Genomic DNA, 10,113 nt, shown 5'->3' with positions numbered 1-10,113 from the left:
ATGCACATCCCGTGCGTGTACACATACACCCGTTCACTAAGCATTGCTTCCCCTCCTCATCCTCTTCAACACATGCACAGACATGCACAAACACACACTCACACACACAGAAGCTGCCGTTGTGCCTTTCATCTCAGGCATGTGAGAGTTATGGCGTTTGGAGCCCAACCTCTTATTTTTAGACTGAGTAAACAGTGGTCTGTGCTTGAGATGTCCATCATCACTGGGTGTGATGCCAGGTGGGTGGAGAAGATGAAGAGGAGGAGGGCAAGGGGAAGAGTGTGTGGCAGGAGGAGGAGATGGATAATCATCAGGAAGTAGGATTGACAGAGTGCTTAGACACATTCTTGACTGTGGATTCATGGAGACTCAGGGCCATTATCACTGATTATAGGACAGGTTTTCACTTCTTGTATTACTGTACAGTTACTGCTGTCATTTCAAAAACCTCGTTATTTAGTGGTGGCCAGACATGTGCTAGGACCCCAGGTTTTTAGGACATGCACTTGGACGAGGAGACCGAACGGTTACTAAAACAACATATCAGTGGACGTCAAACAATGTGACCTGTGCTACTCACATGTCACAACGCATGCATGCACGCACACACACAGTCTGCTCACATGTCAGGCAGGAGGTTGTGACCTTGTCCTAACAGCTCTATTTCCTCTGCCAGCGAATACGAGGGCTTCGTCCAGGATCCCTGTAAGGTTCAGAAAAGGAAATACTGCAGTGAATGACCTGCTGAAATAGGCCTGTGACAGCAGCAGCACAGCAGGCAAGGGACTTAACACGCGTGTGTATGTGTGCGTGTGTGTGTGTGTGTGTGTGTGTGAGAGAGTGTATGTGTGTCTGTGTTGACACCAAGAAAATGGAGACATGAATAGCCACATTCAGGCGAGCAAAACAGAATACTCAAGAGGCTACGCTGCAGCAGTATTAGTGATGATGTCTGATAATCACCCGTCATTTGAGATAATTGGGTAATTGGGGTAATGGATTTCGCTGTGGTCCTATCTCATCATTACAAACAGGTATGGGCCACTATATTATGCCATCTACACCACCACTGTATAATGACATAATAGGATGAGCCAGAGGTAATTGGCTCCTTGTGCCTGTATTTTTATCGCAACTGGGAGAATGTGTGAGTTTTCTGACAGTACAGGACAGAGAACGGACTAAGAAAGACACCGAGCAGGACAAGGGAAAAGAGAGAATAAGTGTGAGTGAGAAATAAGAGGGAGAAAGAGCGGGAAAAGAGAGAGACACACACACAGAGTGAGAGAGAGAGAGAGAGAGAGAGAGAGAGAGAGAGAGAGAGAGAGAGAGAGAGAGAGAGAGAGAATGAAGCCAGGAAAAAACAGAGAGCTCTGGCAGGTGGTTAATGGAGGTTCAGGGTTGTTCATTGTAGAACGGGGGAAAGATATGAACTGCATTACAATAGCAGGCTAACATTATGGTCCCACTGCTATTATAGATTTAATGACATCATGGGCAGTGTCCAACTGCATTTAACTTACTCATCTGCATAATAGGGCTGTCCTGTCTATGATCAGTCTCTCTCTCTCTTTATTCCTCTCTGTTCTCTTTCACATACACAATTGCACACACAGACACAGAAACACACACACACACACACACACACACACACACACACACAAGATAGAATAATCATTAGCATATACTTAGCATAAATGATGCCAGCATAAAGGACTGAAGACTTTGTGCATAGAATGTAAAATATGATCTAGTCTAATGACCAGTTATGAATTACCCCTCCGCCATTAGTTTTTCCTCTATATTAGACATTAATATCATCAGCAATTATCCTGCAACATTTTTCCATTTACTGTAAGCCAGTGCGGACTAAAAAGCCATAGCAACAACACAATGAAAAACTAAATCTTTACAGAATTCAAAAGGTATCCATATTGGCATAATTACAGTATACAGCAGTAATTGCGGTTGCAATAATTAGGGAGAAGCCCAGATGATTGAGGTTCAAGTCCATAGTGCTTTAATCTGTCTAGCGCTCTCTATCTATCAGACAGCAATGACAGGAATAGTTAAGTCTTGAATGTGGTGAGCAGACCTGAACAGCTGGAAGGAGTGAGTCTCGTGAATCTTATGAGATGACACTTTCCACTGAGATTGTTTTACCATTCATCAAGCAGATCGTGACTTTTATTTCATCTCTCTCTCTCGCTCTCTCTCCCACACACATACACTGAATACGTAAGAAATTGAACCACCATAAAATTCATAGTGGTTTTGATTTGACCTCCATGTCGGGTGTGAAATATATTCTGTGCTTATTCTTTCACATATTTCAACTTTAAGCATGACTGAAGGAGCCATAAAATGGCAGTGAGTGCGGTCATCTGTCACTTGCAGGAAGCTACTGAACATGTTCTGCGCTGATGATAGCAGTGCCCTTCATGCCTGGCAAAACTGATGCTTGGGTACCTCTTTCTGTGTGGGCAGTTTGCACCACAGTCTCATATTTCATTAAATATTGTTGTGACACTGTCCATATTTGTCATTAAAAAAAGACTGAAAAAAATAATAACAGGCATTGGGTTGAAACATCTCAAACTACAGTGTAGTGAGAAGTTAATATTTTTTAAAAGGTCAAATTTCTTTTATACAAAAATGAATGTGGCGTCTGTTTTCTTCAAAGTAGCTTTTAAACTGTATTTTTCACATATGTGAGACCATGCTTTCTCGTGTATCAAATATTTAATGTTTAGTCATAATGTATCTTAGACATGTGGTTGGCGAAAATATATGGCAGTGCAGGCTGAGAATTCTTTCATGGCACTCGTGAAAACCTGCTCATACTTTTCTCCCTATAGCTGCACAACTGTGTTGAAGGCTGGTGGGTAATTTAGTACACAGGTAACTATGTAGTTTCACTTTAATTAACTTGTGTATCTGTGCAGTTTAAACATTTGATAAGTTTTCTGTCTTGTGCAAAATGAATAGTCACACAAACTGAATGTAAACATAAATACATTATTCCGTAAAAGAAAACTGTGTTGTTAGCTGGCGGCTACAGCTGCAGCTTGTACTGTGAAGTAAAGCAGCTGTCCAAGCAGTACTGTGAAGTACAAGCAGCTGAGATAGGCTGCTGTGGGTCACGAATAGGTCACATTTTCAGATTGGTAAATGCAAAATTATAGATTCATCCGGAAAAATCACATCCCTGGTATCTGTATCTAACATGCTTTAGTTGAAGAGTTTTGCTACACAGTGAGCACGTGTGTGTATGTGTGTGTTTGTGTGTGTGTGTGTGTGTGTGTGTGTGTGTGTGTATTTGTGTGCATGTTCTGTGTTAGGAGACTATCTCAGGTGAAAGACAGGAGTGAGGCACCATGACAACCAACATGCACATGGTTCTGGGAAAGACATCAAAGAGCCCGCCATATGGGTAAGGTTACCAAAACCATAGGAGACAGCGAAAGAAAGAAAGAAAGAAAGAAAGAAAGACAGAAAGGAAGAGAGAGAGAGAAAGAAAGAGTAAGAAAGAAAGAAAGAAAGAAAGAAAGAAAGAAAGAAAGAAAGAAAGAAAGAAAATAGTGCCATTATTAACATTTAAAAAGTAGTTAATTGTACAGTTTGACACAGATGATAATAATAATAATACACCACCATGTGTCTGACGACGATTAAGGAAAGTAATTAGCCAGCAATGAATGTAGAATGAGTTCATTAAGACAAAATGCTCCAGGACGCTGAGGCTTATCACAGTAAAGAAAGCACAGGCGGCTTCTCCTTTATGGAAGCACTGCCTCATCTATCATACGGTAAATCAGTCAGAAATACAAGGAAGCTATGTGAAGGTCTGCTGAGATCACTGGACCATGACATCAATTTTATGAATGATGATGTAATGTATGGGATGCAGTGTTGCCAGTGTCATTCTTCATTTCTAGAGGTTAGCCCTGCAAACTGGACCATTTCTCCTTTGATGGCTCTCATTCATTATGGGGGCAGTTGAATGGGCCTTCATCTGAAAAGGAATTTCACCCAATAGGAGCATGTCCAATGCTCCCCATAAATCTTCAAATCCTATACTGATTAATAGTGTGGATGCCAGCACCCACAGAGCTCCTCCTACTATAACATTGTTATGGTATTGGCGCTGAATCTCCTTAGCAATCGTAAATTGTAAATGTGACATGTCAAAATCCCCTCTTAATATTTCTCAGTCTGGTGACAGCACAGTGGGGTAAGTGGGTAACCCCTAAAGGTCACTATAGATCTGTCAGCTGACCTAAATTTATGTTATTAATCAAGCTCTTAAAATGGTTTCCACTCCGTCTCCGTCTCTGCTGGTTAACTTTACCCAGATTCTGCATTATGTAATGTTGCTCTGAATTTATCAAGGGACCTGGAGATTCAAACCAAATACCCTCTGGTCTCAATAAAACAGCTCTATCTGGAGCCCATCCACAGCAAAACAGAAAAGAACATTGTGTGTGCTGTTGTAAAAGAGCAACAGATTGTTTGCAAAACAGCCAGTGTGGACCTTGTAAAATGGAAGTGACTAACAAAGGTAACAATGCAGAATTTTCCAAGTAGAATCACACTCTTGCACTATTATAATATATTTTTTTTTTGTCTTTTGGCAAAAGAAAGCAACTTCAAATGCTTATCCATTCCCCAGAGACATAAGAATAGAGGTGTCTGGAGTCATGACTGTACTTAACAGTATCAAGTGGAAATCCACATTGCTGCAGCTGTTATAGCGACAAGCATTTCATCTAAGACTTTGATCCCCCCGATGCTGGCCACTCATCACCATTCACACCTCTTAAAAATACTTAGAACATGTGCATGCGCACACACACACACACACACACACACACACACACACACACACACAGCTTTAAAAACCATCATGACAGTCTAGGCCAACTTGTTTGTTAATGTGCTAAATAGGCCTATGATACATTTCCGCAGTTACATAGCTGAAGTCCCTGTCCTGTAAAGTCACTGTAAAGTCACATTGAACCACTATCACAACTTTTTATATTATTATTTAATACATAATTTAAAATAATGGGAATAGGAAGATCTGTCTTTTACCTATGCGCAATTCACTGCAGAGTGCTAGTCCACAAGTTGGTAAGATTAGAAGGTAAACAATACAAACGTTGCTCAGGCGATAATAAAGAGGAAAAAAATCCCACTTTTAAAGCCATTGTTAACAGCCATAATTGTCCACCAGTGGTATTTTTCTCACCTTCAAATCAAGCAGAAGGATCCGAGACTCAGGGCAGCGTTAGAGGGTGTTTGGGGGTATCAGCTGGCAAAACCTCACTGGTATGACGTGACGTGGTATGACTGAGGGAGGGGGGTAGTTTCCAAACACATGCCATTGCATGCTATCAGGCTGTAGAAAGATACTAATCCCATTGAAGCATCGCCTATTCTCTCTCACCTCTGTGACCCTCTTCCCCCTCCTTCCTCTCCTCACCTAACATCTGATACCCCCCAACCGCTTGCCAAGTATTCCACTTAGTCTCTATAGATCAATACGATGAAAACCTCTCAGGCTTTATCTTTGTCTCTTTTTCTGTCCCCCCTGTTTGTGTCCCGCTGTTCTGTTATGTGTCCCAGCATCTGTCAGACCACGAGCCTCATTGGAAATACTGTTCTTTGATATTATCTTACTGTAAATTGTACTGTATGATATTTTCAAACAACAACAACATATTATTATTAATAATAATAATAATAATAATAATAATAATGATAAGAAGAAGAAGATTATATCAGTGCTATTTATACCTTGGATAATATTATTTACACTTTGTAGAAATTTTGAGGAAAAAAAGCGATGCTGATCATGGCTTTATCAAAAATGACATCTCTAACTTGTGTGGAAGAGCCCTCTGTAAATAAGCTGCCACAAAATATGTAGATGAATTTCTGTCTGTGTACAAAGGTCATAAATTGCTGCTAGCTTACCCTACACTCCCTGCCACGTCCCTCTGGTTCTTAAGAGCCTTGAGGGTCACAAAACTGTGACTCTTCCCAGCTTAGGCAGGCCCTACCTGGGGTGGAGAGGAGCAGGGATTGGGGGAACAGATGGAGACTCTGAGGGTGTAATCTCTCTCTGGTGGGAGAACTGCTTCAGGGCTCCAACCAGCATCCATCAGTGTCAATGTGCCAGACTCTTAAAGAATACAAAAAACAGCGGTTAACACAGATGAATGCACTAATGAATCGCACTAATTCCTAATGTAACTACAAATGAACTAATTCTGATTATGAATAGATGAGCTATGAATAGTCTAATTGAGGTAATTCAGTTTAGTAAGATCTGATTTCATTTGATTCAATTTTAGCCCATCTGCTTCCAATCATTTAAGTGTTTGTGTCTGACAGTCCAACAGTCACTGTCACCACAGTCAGGAGAGCAAAGACCAGTGCTTCCCGTTCACAGTTGATATCCATTACATAAGTCAGCCTAATATTTTCCAAATGAGATTAGTGTATTCCATGTGGCTGGAGAGCTGAATAAGGATAAAGTAAGAATATGTGACCAATTGGAAAAAACGATTAAAAGGCTAAAGGTCAATGAGGTGTGGCATCAAACTGTACTGAGAGCTGTATCCATTACATGGGTATGCACACAGCGTTCGCCCCTGGGATCTCTGGATGCCAGCAGCAATATGAGACACGCATGCATGCACGCGCGCGCACACTGTGTGCACACACACACACACAGAGAGCTATGAACATGGCCTCTGCTCTGCCTCTGCATACACACACCGAGCTACAGTGAAATTCCTGAAGCAATAATCAAAAAATTGAACAATGTATAAATTCAGCATGATATGCCAATTCATTCAGTGCATTAAAATCATTTATATATATTTTACATGCATTTTGTGAGAAATATCACAATTAATCACAAAATAATTCTTTACTTTGTTTATGTTTCTGTCACATCTCTCTCTGCCGATAATGGAATGCAAATGGAATGTAACAGAGACAGAAGATCACAACTTGATTGGCTGATCGGGGGGGGGGGATTATCAATGCCGCAATATCGACACAGAGGTTTAAAGGCTTCGTTGTGCTTTACATTATATTTACATTACATTTGACTGTAAAATGTCCTTAAGAAATGTGAAATAATCAGCAAATCTGGACATCAGCACACACAATAACTGTCACTGATTTTCTCTCCATCCACATAGTGACCTTCATAAACTCTAAGCTAAACTACATTCCAAGTAAACACCATAATCTTTTAGATTGTTTTGAGGAGGCAGACTGAAATGACCATTCACTCATTTCTAATCCTTCATTTATTTTCCGACCTGAATGTGAACCCTCTGTGGCTCAAGTTTAAACTAACATTGAAACCTATACACACAAAATAATGCAGAAATAATCTACGTGCATGCGAATTTATTTCTGTTTAGGTATTTCCCAACAATGTAGTACAGTATAACTATGCTTTCCATATTTTGCTAGAACTTGTGGTGATTATCTGCCTGAAAACTGAGCTAACCTCATAATATTGAGCGGCATATTTTGAGAAAATACGGGAGCCCCTGCATGGTGATCTGCAAATTCACGCTTGAAATCTGAGTTTTTTCTTCACACCCAGGAATGGAAAATAGCTGAAAATCCTCGGTGGCTCACAATGTTCTGGAAGATTTCCATGTTTGCTGAGTCCATTAACCTTGACGTGCCCAGAGGTATTCTCCTGTGGGTTTGAGTTTCCACAGAGCAGGGCAGACACGGGACAGCCAAACTGCTTCACAGGGATGTAAGCAAAGCAGTAGCACATCATGTGAGATGGTTGCCAGCTACGCAAGACACCTCGACCACCCTCTGTCTTACCCTCCCTCTCTCATCCTTATCCTTTATCCTTGCTCACTTTCCCATATCTTTCGTCCAACTTCCTCAAAGAAACCAAAGCTTTTTATGGCCTTCAATACCTTTTTATCAATGGAATGTTATTATTATTTTTCCCTGTTTATTTTAAGCTATCCTCTGTATAACATATTTTTAAAAATGTCCTTTTACTATCTGCATGTGGTATGAGGTCTCTCTGTTTGTTTAAATTCAATCCCTGGAGTACGCTTGGACTACCTATGTACTTGTGCGATTGTGTTATTCTTCAACTACATTTAAGTCTAATTTAGCCTACTTTAAATTGGTGAATTACTATTTTTCAATTTATTGTAAAACATTTTGCAACCTTATTTTTTTGTGTTGTCTTCTAAAGGTGCTATATAAATAAAATTAATTATTCAAGGCATCCTAAATAACCTTGCATGAGAAAATGCATAGTTTTCTTAGGGGGTGGGGGGGAAAAGAATTAAACAAACAAAAATAAATAAATAAATGAATACATGGCTAGAGGAGAGAAGAGGAAAGGAAATCTTCTACAGGCCAACAAGTCCTCTGTATTCCCAGGTGGGAATACAGAGGAGCACCAGAGGGAATACACTCCCCGTTCCTCCTTGCATGACAGTTTAGCGACACCAACATCACTCCAGTCTGTGTTGTGTACAGTGGCTGACCACGCCAGGAGGCTGTAGTGGTGTGCCTGCAGCTCATTGTGTCAGCAGAAGGCGTTTGTTGAGAGAGGATACTTTCTCTGGATCACGTGGAAACTAAGAGGTATTTGACACCACTGTTTGTCTGGCATTTCCATGTAAGTTGGAGTGCAGGGCAGCGCACCTGACAACAGCTCAAGAAAACAAGGAAATAAATAAGCTAAAATGCAGCTTTTATTTAAAACCTTTTAAGGTTTTAAAACCAACCGCCCAGCAGAGTGAAATATCTCAATGATAACAACCATCTCCATGCAAAATTACATATTTCTGTTTACCATCCCTTTACAGGGATAAAAAGCAGTGAAGTGTTTTCATTTTGTCAACATGAAAACCAGTAATTTCACTATTTTATAAGAGACCCCAGCATATCCTTATTGGATTTATTTTGCTGTTGCTTTTTTCAAATCATGGATGTCACAAGGAAACTCATAAAAAAAAAAAAAAATAGTAATCAAGTATCAAAGTCCTCAGCACGTTTTATACTAATGATGAACTAATGCACAGAAACTGACACTATTTGATGTGTAATTGGGGTTGAAAAGGTTCTCCGCATAGGTATCACATACCTGCTCAAGAATCTCAAAATTGGAGTCAATTCTAAGGTCGCACACGTTGATTGGGTGATCATTGGGTGATATATGTGTACAGGAATTCAATGCACATCAGTGTAGAAGTATAAAAGCTGTAATTTAAGCCACTGCCATGTGCTGTAGACATTACGTTCAGCTATAAAATGCACTTTACCAAACACGATGTGAACAACTCCAAACATCATCCTCGCTTAGCTCTTAGACATAAAAACACATTCTGTAAGTTTCATTAATGAAAACATCCATCAGCCACTGTGTGAGGATGTGTACGTGTATCTGTGTGTGTTTACGTGTCGTAGCCAGGCAACATACATCAACCCACTGTCAGTACTGTGTGTGTTTAGGATATGCAAGTGCATCCTGCTTGTCCTGACACACACCCTCCAGTGAGGAGAGATCATGTGCGTCAGTAAATCAGCCAAAGGGAGCACAGGTAGTCATTACTCTTAGGGAACAACTGTTTCTAGCTCATACCTCCAGCCTGCAATACCCCGGGGCCACCATCCATACCGCCCAGCCCCGACAGCTCCCACACAACACTCCGCCGTCTCTACCAGGGCCCAGAAGTTCACTGTCAACGCCTGACAAACACACACATCTGCACAGCTGTAAATACCCTGTAATATAGAGCCAGAAACACCTTGGCCGTCTGACATCTCAATTCCGCTTTCTTCCCCGTCTCCTCTCTCTCTTGCTTTCTAGTCTTCCTGTCATGTTGTTTGATATCTTGATTCTGGCTTGGGAGCATTTGAAGTGTTTATAGGAAAACACCTTTGCTTTGAATTGCACCTGGGCACATTTGTGTAAACTGACACAAATATTTGCTCGCTGATGTAAAGATAATGAAGGAAAACAACATGACATATTTAGGTCATCTGATATAGGAATTTAACAGTTTGTAACGTAATTTGACAGTGATAAAGTTGTATTTA

This window comes from Myripristis murdjan, chromosome 6 (genome assembly GCF_902150065.1).
Source record: "Myripristis murdjan chromosome 6, fMyrMur1.1, whole genome shotgun sequence".
Lineage (NCBI taxonomy): Eukaryota > Metazoa > Chordata > Actinopteri > Holocentriformes > Holocentridae > Myripristis > Myripristis murdjan.
This window is presented reverse-complemented; position numbering follows the sequence as displayed.